The sequence below is a fragment of the Pelodiscus sinensis genome, chromosome 15 (assembly GCF_052426305.1).
Source record: "Pelodiscus sinensis isolate ZL-2025 chromosome 15, ASM5242630v1, whole genome shotgun sequence".
NCBI classification, from domain to species: Eukaryota; Metazoa; Chordata; order Testudines; family Trionychidae; genus Pelodiscus; species Pelodiscus sinensis.
The window spans coordinates 30,883,102-30,895,457 of NC_143066.1; positions in this window are offsets into that span (position 1 = coordinate 30,883,102).

Sequence of the window (12,356 nt, forward strand, 5' to 3'; positions counted from 1 at the left end):
CACTGTGACTCAAACCAATACTGATGTGGCTGGCAGTGTCTTCAGCAGTGAGGTTTGGGTGTTTGCCATCTGATGACACTTTTTTTCATTGGTTGGGGGGATAGAGCCTGTGGCTTCCCTCTAGCTCTTGGGTGGGCATCCTGCAACCCACTGGGGTTCTATGTGTGGCCCACCAGATGTTTTGCCCATGTGCAGGGGTGCCAGATTCCAGTGGTTTCCATCTGCATCGTTCCCCCTCCCATTGGGATTACTGACATGACACACACAAAGCACGGGCAGATGAAGTGAGGTGCATGCTGATTGCACACAACATTGACTGTAAGAGCTGTGCGCTTCCTCTGCAGCCAAAAGCCCTTCTACGCTTCGGCACACCCTGCAAATTCGAGGTACACAAGCCCAGTTAGCAAAACTACCCTCTCCCAGGAGGCCACCTTGCTTACACTAACCTTGCAGCCCACTGAGATGAAGACGGGCCACTCATGCAGCCCGTTCACTCGCCTGGATTGCCAAGGGCTGCTTAGCACGCCTGATTCACCAGCCCAGCATGCCAGCTGCTCTGCTCAGAGAGGACAAACTGCAGAAGCAATTCTGCCCTTTCAACAAAAACTGCTTAGGTGTAAATTTTGACCAGGAGCACACGAATAACCAATTTAACATGCGTTAACATTTCCGGTGGGTATGTTTGGTGCCATTTGTAGTGGCCACATTCATTGTGCCAGTAAATAACTCACGTTATTACCCACCCCTTCCCCAGAGCCTGCACCCCCCCCAGCCAAAGACCTCACTCCCCTGCACCCTAACCCCCACCTCAGCCTGGTGAAAGTGAGTGAGGGTAGGGGAGAGCATGTGACAGAGGGAGAACGCTGGAGTGAGCGGGACTGGGGGGTCTCGAAGGCAGAATGAGCAGGCCTCAGTGGGACGTGGCAAAAAAAATCAGATTAAAAGGGGGTCCTTTCGGTTGCTAAAGTTTGAGACCTGCTGGGTCATGGCAGTGTGGGTGTTGATGCCTGGCCAAGTGGCAGACGTGATCTGGTTTGCCAGGCTTAGCATGCACCGTGCAGGCTGTTCCTGCATCATGCAATGATACTTGTGTCAAGAACTTGCCATCATAGCCTTTTCCTTAAATGTAATCACTGTGTTGAAGTGTTAACTAGCAAGCATGCAGCAAAGCACCTCCCACAAGTACCTCGGAAGGTACAGCAAGAGGCTACTTGCAGAGTCCTTTCATCCTAGTCCCCTGGCAGGGTGAAGCTGTGTGGTATATAGTGAAGTGTGGAAATGCCAGCGAAAGTATTGGAAAAAACTGACTGGGGTTTGGAACGGGTGGCATATGAAGAGAGCTTAAAAAGACTGGGACTTTCATCTTAGAAAATAAGCGGCTAAGGGGCGATATGATAGAGGTTTATAAACGCATGACAGGTGTGGAGAAAGTGACTAAAGAAAAGTTATTTACTTGTTAAAATTATTTAATAAAAACTGGGGGGGGTCACACACTGAAATTAATAGGTAGCAGGTTTGAAACAAACAAAAGGCAGTATTTCTTCAGCCAGCACAATCCACCTGTGGCACTCCTTGCCAGAGGATGTTGTGAAAACCAGGGCTTTAACAGGGTTCAAAAAAGAACTAGATAAATTCATGGAGATTAGGGCCATCAATACTTAGTCGGAATGGTGTCCCTAGCCTCTCTGTGTCAAAGGCTGGAAATGGGTGGTGGGGGAGGAAGAAGGGGGGAGAATCACTTGATGGTAAATGTTCTGTTCCCTCCCTCTGGGGCATCTGGCATTGGACACTGTCAGCAGACAGACTATTGGGCTAGATGGACCTTTGGTCTGACCCAGTATGGCTTTTCTTATATTCCTATGGCACACACACTGAGGTAGTAGAGCCCAGGAAACACACACTTTAAATGCAGTGAAATCTCTTAGCAAACCACTCTTCTACCACACACGCACTCACCACTTCCCCCCATGTCTGTCTGCGTATTCACAGCTGCCCAATGCACAGACACAATCACACACATTCCCAGAATCTGCTCTGTTTTCTGACTAGACCTGTGTGCCTGAGCGCCTGCCCCAGGTGGTCTGCACACATCCATACAAAAGCCTGCCCTTTTGAAATACTTCACTTGTGTGTCTGCTCCCAACCACTTTCATCTGGTCCTCTGTTCTCTTCAGTAGGACATCCTGTTTACTCTCACTGGCTCAACAGAGACAGAAAGATTTTCTTTCTGATAACTTGTACCTTTTGGACACAGGAATGGAGGAGGGGGGCAGAGAGGAAAACTTGGCTAACAAAATCACCATTATGTCAGCACGCCTGCTAGTAGGCCACTGCTGTGTCCAATCAACTCGATGGCGATGTTACATCAATAGGCCTTCCTCATGCACGCTGTGGCTGTACTCCAACTAAGAGCACTAGGGCTGGAAATAACAGCTTTAGACTGAGAAAGCTTAGTAATAATGGAAACTGGGCAAATAAATTATTAATTTGTTGCTTTACATTGGGAGTTTAATATTCTTCACCCTCTACTTACGGTCAATAATTTCTTTCTGGTACAGTACTCACAGGGTGTTTATTTGATATCTGAGCTGTGCTCGTTATCTTTGATCAGTTTCCCTGATGGAGCGAGCGTAACTCTTGGTGACAGCGGCTTTCTGGTTTGCAAGTACAAGAAGAAAAAAAAAACACTTGGTATGAAAAGTCTCTAACATGTACGTAGCCATGCCGGTTTCCACAGCCATTCTGGCCTATAGTCTTGGGCCCTCAGACGATTCTTGGAAAACTGACAGACAAGGGTCCACGCCGTAAAAGCACATTCATTTTAAAAGGCACACATGTATCGCTGGCATTGTTGTGGCTGTTGGGGGGTAGTCGTTCATCTTCAATGAAGAGGGAGCCCTTTACACTGAGCTGCTTCCTAAGCAATTCCCGGCGCTATGGAAACCAGAACACAGGCAACCCAGTCCATCAAAGTACCTATTCAACTGAAGTAGGCCGGACAGCACCTGAACAGACTCTCATTATTCTCCAGGCTTATGCTTCATGGGAAGGGACACAAGTGCTCACACAGGCACTGCACAACACTTCTATGCCACCCCCACATCCGTACAGGTGGCACTAAACCCCTTTCAGTTGCACCCTAAGGGAGATTTGACTTCAGAACGGGTTGTGAACAATACTTCAGTGACTGAGGAGTGGAGCACAGAGGAAATCCGTTCCATCACACTGCTGCCTTTTTCAAGGTAAGGAGGCAGTTACGCAGCCCTTTTACAGTTGATCCCTCTGGGTTGTGCACTGAGACGAGGGGTGGGAGGCCGGGGGTTGGACTGTTCCCCCATGACCTCACTGCTGACTCTTCGAACAGGAAAGAGAGGGCTGCCAGGAGCAACGACTGAGAACAGTCTGTATTACCACCTGCAGGGCACAGTAATGAAATTACATGCTAGACTGGTCCGGCATCCAAAGGTGAAAGCCCAATCAGCCACCTCATAGTCCCATTGAGCCCCTCACCTGGTACTCGCTCCCACTCATAGGGCACTCCCCAAAGCCCTGCAGATTGGGTCTCACAGTCCTCCTTGATTCCCCCCTCCCCATTTTAGCTTCGTGCCTTTGAAGGGCTCCTTTTGTTCTGTTCCAGGGAGAAGGCTTGCCAATGCTGCCTCTTAAACAAGTAGGGGGATGACTAGCCACGCAAGGCTTTCCTCTCCCTCGCTAAGTGTTGAGCCATTGCTGGCACGCAGAGAACGGGGGCTTGGCTAATGAATCAAACGCCGGCTTTCCCATGGCTGCTCAGAGCACACATTCCCACCAGCCTCTCCAACTTCCTCTCTCATGTTCCCCCCTCTCCCTCATTCCTTTTAGGTGGGAACAATTTCCCTCCTTGAATTTTAAGAGTACCCTGACATTCACTGGAACAACAGAATTCCCTCCTCCTGCATCCGGTGGGTTCCCAGCACCCATCCATGGTGGGCTGACCTCATTGCCGCAGCAGGAAGATTTTCGTTCTTGCTGCCATTTGGCAAGCAGCGAGCGGGGGATGAGAAAAGGAGCTGAAAGCAGCATCTTAAAACAGCTGGAAACATTCCCCATTGTTCTGCTAAAGGAGAACAAATCACCCACACAGCCGAGCGCCAACCGGAGACACTTTATACAACCATCCCATTCTCCCCACCCACCCCATCCCACAGAAACAGACAAGGGAAGGGCAGCGCCTCCAACTCCACCGTGAAAGCAGCACAGATTCTTGACTTGGGAAGGCTGTTCAGTTTGTGCATGTCCGCGCCAGGTTGGTTTTATTCACACATCACTGTCTCCATACAGGGTGAGCAAAAGAGAAAGCTCCCTTAACAGCCTTGGCCAAGTAGCAATGGGGAGACATTGTGAGCAGGAGGCGTTGCCATGGTGATTTCTCCTCAGAAAAGGGGGTGTTTGGGAGGAGTGGCTCTTTCTCTTCTTTCACAGGGGTCTTCCATGGCCGTGTGTAAAGGAGTCACTGGGTTGTTCCTAAGGGAGGGGAGGAGGGTTATGGGGAAAATCCAACTCTTTTTAACCATTTCCTAGCTGCTTTCCAGAACCTGCACAGTTCTTGGGCATAGTAACATGGGGCCTTGACCAGGATCATTAGAGTAGGGAGTTATACTAGATTAACTTGCACAAGTGGCCATTCCTAGTCTGGACTATGAGGGCCTTGTTCCTGTTCAGCCCATGGTATGTTGGGAGTGTTGTAAGCGAAATGTGAAAAAGAGTCGGAGTGTCCGTGGGCAGCGCTCCGTACCACTAGAGCAGTTTGACTAGACTGGTATAATTATCGCCCCAAGGAGACAAGCACTTACTGCTCAGGAGAGGAGTTGGCAGATAAGAGCGGCCATTCCGGGTCAGACCAAGGGTCCACCTAGCCCAGTATCCTGTCTGCTGACAGTGGCCAATGCCAGGTGCCCCAGCGGGAATGAACAGAACAGGTATCATCAAGTGATCCATCCTGTCACCCATTCCCAACTTCTGGCAAACAGAGGCGAGGAGTACCATCCGTGCCCATCCTAGCTAACAGTCCGTGAAGGTAGGACTGGGGGAGGCAAGCCTCCAGCCCCACCCCTTCTGTTGAGACCCTGTCCTTCATGGGAGCCAAGCCACCTCCCCCACCACCATGGGGAGGAGAGCAAGGGGAAGGAGGAGGGTGCGCAGCCCCAGCCTCAGCATACCAGGAAGGGAGGAGGGCACATGGTCCCATCCTCCCCGCCCCAGAGCACTGGGAGGGTGAGTGCTGAGGGGGCAGCAACACTCCACTCCCAGAACACCTACAATTAGTGTTCTGGGGGCAAAGTGTGGGCAGGGCCAGGCTGGCAGTTTGGGAAGGCTGTGCTTTCCCCCGCCTATTATACTGGCCACCCATGTTAGTAGCTATAGTTAGATCTAGCCTCAAAGAATTTAGCTAGCTCTTTTTGGAACCCTGTTATAGTCTTGGCCTTTCCAATATCCTCTGGCAAGGAGTTCCACAGGTTGACTGTGCATTGCATGGAGAAGTACTTCCTGTTAGATCTGCTGCCAGCCAAGGACGGGGCATATACATATTATCCAGCAGGTTGCTTCACTCCCAACTATTGTAATGGACCTTAATCCTGAGCTACAAATACACCCTGCAACCCCCTCCTGAGCCATTCACAGTGCCAAGAGACCACATTTCTATCCAGCAATATCTCCTGGTTACGTCAAGCCAGACCCAAAACAGATTCACTAATGCACCTGGGTTACACCCTGCAGCATTTCCTGATATCCCCACTCCCTCCCCACGTGCAGCTCTGCCAAGCCACTTTGATCCCAATCAGTACACACCCCATGGGTGTGTCTAGACTACAGGGGTTTTTTTTCAAAAAAAGTGGCCTTTTTTTAAAAAAACTTCCCCTGCAATCTAGACTGCTGCCGAGTTCTTTTGAAATTAAATCAAAAGAACACGGCATTTTTTTCGACTGCGGGAAACCTCATTTTACGAGGAAGAATGCCTTTTTTCCTAAAGAGCTCTTTCGAAAAAAGGCGGTCTTGAATACAAACAGGGCTTTTTCGAAAGAGAGCATCCAGACTGCCTGGGTGCTCTCTTTCGAAAAAGTGGCTTGCTTTTTTGAAAGTACTAATTGTAGTCTAGACGCTCTTTTTTGAAAGAGGCTTTTTCGAAAGTATCTTTCAAAAAAGCCTCTTTCGAAAGAGGCTTGCAGTCTAGATGTACCCAGTAACTGCAGTGCTAGTTCTCTAGCATTCTGCCAATGCACCTCAGTTCTGGCCTGCAGCAACCCCCATTGCTCCAGACCTGAGCTCCCCCGAGCACCACCCACTAGTGGTTACTAGGGATGTCAACAAGTAGGTTTTGTTCTGCTCTTCGCTACCTATCACAGTCTAATGTCAGGCGCCCCTGGGTGATCCTAGCAGGTGGTCGTGTGTGCACCACAGGCAGGGTCAGGGGATGGCATGGGGTGAATTGATTTGTTGATATTAACATTTTAAACTTCCATTTGCATATTACTCCAGCCTCGGGGGCACTGCCTGACACTCACCTGCTGGCTACAACCAGAAAAGGGTGGCCCTTGATACTAACAGGGTGTCCAAAATAAACCTTTGCACTGCTGAACAGAACTGTCCAAGAGGACATGGGCAGGAAGATGGCTGATTTCAGTGGTATTACAGCTGGGATGCCTGGCCCTGGCTGCATAATAGACTTACTTTGGCAGGCTCCCTACGGGACATTGCTAATACCAACTCTCCCATTGGGGCCATTACAAAGGGTTGTAGGAAGGCATTTAAAGGTGCAGGCTTTGAAATAAATCATAGAATCATAGAATAATAGGACTGGAAGGGACCTCAAGAGGTCATCGAGTCCAGCCCCCCGCCCTCAAGGCAGGACCAAGCTCCGTCTACACCATCCCTGACAGATGTCTATCCAACCTGTTCTTAAATATCTCCAGAGAGGGAGATTCCACCACCTCCCTTGGCAATTTATTCCAATATTTGACCACCCTGACAGTTAGGAATTTTTTCCTAATGTCCAATCTAAACCTCCCCTGCTGCACTTTAAGCCCATTACTCCTTGTCCTGTCCTCAGAAACCAAGAGGAACAAATTTTCTCCTTCCTCCTTGTGACACCCTTTTAGATATTTGAAAACCGCTATCATGTCCCCCCTTAATCTTCTTTTTTCCAAATTAAACAAGCCCAGTTCATGAAGCCTGGCTTCATAGGTCATGTTCTCTAAATCTTTAATCATTCTTGTCGCTCTTCTCTGTACCCTTTCCAATTTCTCCAAATGCCGAATCTCCTCTCCTGCCTTCTCCTTTCTGTCCCACACTGCAAAGCTATTCCTAGCCATCCTGGTCCTTGTGCCTCATAGGGTTTAATGCTCCTCAGCCTGGCTGCATTTATGCTTCCCTGGGGTAAGAACAGTCTAAATCTTTCGAGAGGGTTAGCACGGACAGTCACTGCAGTACAGTCGCCCTCCATACACTGAACTCAAGGACAGCCCCTCCCAGAACTTCCTTCTCCACGCTGTCCAATTGGCAGGACAGGGGTCTTGGTGTTCAGTGTTCTGGATTCTATTCCTGGTTCTCCTAGTAAGGCAACATGTGGCTGGAGCAAATTACAAAGTCCCCAAGCCTCAGTTTACCCATCTGCGAAAAGGACAGTATGTGCCTGCCCTCCTAGAAAAAGCTTTAGACTATTGACTGGAAGGTGCTATAGGCACGACATGCTGCTGAGAGGCAGTACGATTCAGTGAGGCCACGGCTACACTGCAGAGCTTTTCTGAGATATGGAAAAAACGTTGGAAAAGTGAGCACTTTTTTTCAGCATCCCTGTAAACCTCGTTTTATGAGGAAGAGGAGAAGTTCTGAAAGAGGGTTTTTCCCCCAAAATTTGGCCCTGTGTAGACGGACCAAATTTCAGAAAAGCCTCTTTTGGAAGTAAATTGGATTTATCTTTGTAGTGTAGACAGCCTGATCGGCGCACGGGCCAGCAGTTACTCTATGTGGGTTGCAGTCCTAGATCTGCCACCGTAGTGGGTAACCACATGCAAATCCCTTTCCATACCTCCGTTGCCTCCTGCATTACGGGTTCCCACAAGTGCTATGGGATTGACCCGTGCTATAAAGCATGGGGAGAGCTGCCTAGGAAAGGCTCTGTAGTAGAGCTAAGGATTAATCACACCCTAGAGCACAGGAGAAAGTACTTCCTTTCTGCTCCCTATTTTGGTATTAACCTTCAGCACCGGCTCCTTTTAAGCACTAGGATTTTCAGACAAGTGGCTCCTGAGGGCCCCTGGGAAGAGTTTTCTAGCAGCAGCGCCAACGGTAGCAGACACCGGCTCACACAGGAAAACTGGCTGGAGCCCAGTGAGGGTTCTGCGTGGTAAATGTGAATGCAAATCAGTCCATTCAGAAGTCCCTGGCAGGCACAGCATGGGGCATCCTTTGTAAACATATTATTTAGGGAAACACAGGATGTTCTGTTGACTTAGAAACCTGCAGGCACGGTTAGGCTTCTCACTTTAGTTTCTGATTACTTTGCAGGGGGGATGGGATGGGTAGGGGAAGAGCTGCATCTTAAGCGCCAAATCTACCTTGGGAAATCTAATCAACACTGGGTTTAGTGCAAACACTCAACTGCTTTGTACAGCCTGCACCTCCCGCTGCCTTCATATCTTCACCCAACGCCTGAGATAATCCGCAACAGTCTGTTATTATGGAATGCCCTGGAGCATCGACCCACATCTGAAAAGCGGGCTCCCTAAATCAGGTGAGGGCTTTACACAATCCAGGCCCACGTGGCAAGGACAAGCGCTGACAAGGGACTCCATGCAATGGGAGAGTTTGGAAAGGGGCAGGGCTGCGGACTAAAGATGTTAAATATCTGTTAATTGAATAGTCAAGTAACCTCAGAAATTCTTACCGGTTAGTCGACTATTCTATAGTCCCCGGGGGTGGGGCTGGCAGCAGTGCAGGGTGCCAGGTGGAAGCTAGCCCGCAAAGGAGGCCAGTTTAAAAACCAGCTCCTCTTGTGGACCGGTTGCCTGTTGCCCTGTGCTGCTTCCTCTGATACAAAGGCAGCAGTGTAGGGTGGCAGCAGCCCCTCCCTGGGGGGCAGGTCTGAGCACCCAGATTCAAACCAGAACTGAGCCAGGCTGCCTGCCTGCCCATCTTCTAATAAACTTTAAATGCAGAGCACCAGCAGGGGTAGCTCCTGGACCCTGCGTGAGCCAGAACTGAGCCAGGCTGCTGGGCAACCTGCTAACAAATTTACTGTTCGGGGAGAGGGGAAATGTGTGTAGTCTATAGCATTAACCGTTAAGCTTTTGCTCATCGGCTAATCGTCTACACTATTCCATCCCTAGTGCCCTCACACATTGATTGCGGGAAACACGATCGCGGAGTACAACGAAGCACGACTCAGGAGCTGGCAACAGAACTCAAATGTCAGGATTTTCTTTTCAGCCCGGGCTCCCTTGGCAGCATGGGAGGCGGGTAGAGGAGGCGGGGGAAGACAATGCCTTCCCACACTGCCAGCCTGGCCCCACCCACACCTTGCCATTCCCTGCCTCAGGACTGCTCCCCGGCTGTCCGCAGGTTTCAGACATATGGAGGCTGTGGATGCTGGGGCAGTGCACTCTGCCTCTGCTCCTCCGCAGGAGAATGGAGATGCCCACCCCTCCCTGTGCTCTGATCCAGGGAGACTCACAGGGGGAGGGGAGAGAGGTTTAGTTCTCATGCGGCCGGGCCTCAGGCAGAAGGGGCAGGGCCTGGGTCTTGCCCTCTCCAACTCTAGGTTTACCCATCACCCATGCTTGGCAGAATGTGAAGTGGGATCAGGGACCTCCCAGCAACACCCCCCCCCCCCCCCCCCCAAGGCTGGGGGAAGGAGGTTCAAAAACCCTAAGAGGAGGGGTGAGTCTGGGAGAGCTGAACTACAGCCTGGAGGCTTCGGGAGGCTAAAGTGGGGAGAGCAAGGGGCAACATTGATGGTGGGTTCCAAGCAGATGGGGTGAGTGCTGGGAAGATGAATTAAAGGCAGAGGGAGTCGATGGAGCCAGGAGGCTGAACTGATGGGGAGATGATGCTGGGGGTGGGGTGGCCACAGGAACTGAACTGGAGGGAGTGGGGCTGAATTGATGGGGATTGGTTAGGAACAGAACTGACAGGGCACCAGGGGACAGCATTAATTGCTGTGAAAGAGAGTGACCAAATAGGAGGAGGAAGCTTCTACACTACAGCATAGGCCAAACTCCCCTTAGTCAGTACATTTGCAAAGGGTGAGTAGGGTAGAGGAGTTCAAACAGCAAGAGACTAACCTAAAACACCCAATGCAACTTTTTTAAAAAAATGAACAGTCCAGTGGCACCTTAGAGACTAACAAAAATATATAAAATCATGAGCTTTTGTGGGTAAGACTCACTTCACCGGATGAAATGGACTGGAAATTACAGAAACACCTCCGGGGCTGGAGAATCTTCCAGCTGAATCTCTTTTGCAGGCAGATTGTGTCCTATTCTGAACCCAGGCAGCTCCTCTGTGGGCTGCTCTTGGTCACGATCTGCCAGTCGTACAGCTAGAATGATAGGGAGGGGCCGGGTTTTCCACCGTGCCAGCTAGCTGCACGTTAAACTTTTTAAAGTGACAAACTAACACTGATGCCCCTCTAAGACTTTTTTTTGTGTGTGTAGAAATCTCATGATATTTAGGAGTCCAACTCATGATTTTTGATCTCTTGAAGCTGGCAGCACGGCTGCAGTAGAGCACCTGGACCTGCATCTTGCTGGCTCCGAGGAAAACCAGAGGGCCCTAGGTCTCTCTCTACTATTCTAGCTGTACAATGGGCAGATCATGCCCAAGAATGGCCAGCAGAAGAGCAGCAGTGCAGAGCAGCAGGCAGCCGGTCCATAGGAGGAGCTGGCTTTTAAACTGGCTCCTCCCCCAGACTGGCTCCCTCCTGGCACCCCACACTGCAGCCTCAGATAGAGACAGCAGAGCAGGATGGCAGGGGGGCTCCCCGGGAGTGGGGTCAGAGCACACTGGCTGCCAGCCCCCCTCCCCCCCCCCGAGGACTACAGAATAATCGACTAACCGCTAAGAATTCATGTGGTTACTCAGCTATTCAGTTACCCAATAGTTAACATCCCTGTCTGAAGCAGCTGATCACACACACACCCTGTGCAATAAGTGGTGTTTCTGAAGTGAGGCTGGTTGCAATGTGGGTGCCCTTTCCAAGCACACACACATTTTTGAATGGGAGAAGTAAAAACTCATTAAAAAGGGACACTGAGGCCACCTGCTGTTGATTCCTCTCCTTGGGCCCCGACTCAGGCCCATGGCTGGCATTCAGTGATTGTGGGGAGGGGCTCCCCTGGGTACAGTGCTCCGGATCAGTGCTCCCTGTAAGCTGAGCACATGGGCAGCCCCCCAGGAGTCAAATGCCACACAGCTGATTAGCTGAGCACCCACAGCATGCATTTCTTTTGGTGGTGCATGCGCCTTTGTGCACACAAAATTTATTCTGCACGTGGATGGAAAAAATTAGAGGGACCATTGCTCAGGCTGCCACCCTTACTGAGCAGTGGGGCAAAGCCTGAAGGCAACCTAAGTGTTGTAGTGACTTAAAATGGGAAAAATTGGGGCTTTGGTCTCTCAACTGGTTGGAGCTGGTGAGCAACACCCAGCTCTTAATTGGTTCAGTCACAGGAAGGCTTCGCTGCTGGCCCAGGCCAGGAATCCCCCAGCCATGGGAAATGCAGCGTAAATACTTGTGTAATTGAAAGCAGAGAGACAATGAAACTAGACCCAGCAGAGAAAGTCCCTTCACGGAAGGCGGTTTCACATCTTTACATCTGAGCCTGTAATTAAACAGCCAGGCCCCAGAGCAGCTGCTCTTCCCCTTCTGCTAGGATTATCCCGCTCCCCGAAATAGGGGTCTGTCAGTCCCAGACCCGGGAACAAAGGCTGCACCTCTGATCCATTGCTAAGGTCGCTTTCCCCGCCCCCACGTCACGCCTACCCTGACCACAACTCTGTGCGATGTCACTCCAGGCAGCAGCTCGCTGCTCCCTTTGAGGCGATGCTGGAGTGTCACGGCCATGCTCCAATGCCAGCCTGTTGCAAAGAGATGTGTGTGGGGGGGAGGGGGGGTACAATCTAAAAAGTCCTTGTGCAGCTCTGCTGCCTTTCAGCCTCTCGTGAAGAGGTTCACATAGATCAGTGGTTCCCAAACTTTTTGGCATCACGCTCCTTTTTGATTTTTGAGAAACCCCCCCCCCAGCAAAAAAATAGCAGCAAAACTTGGGGTGGGATTGACGGAGGGGGGTGTAGGACTGGGTTACCTCGTGCTCTCCACC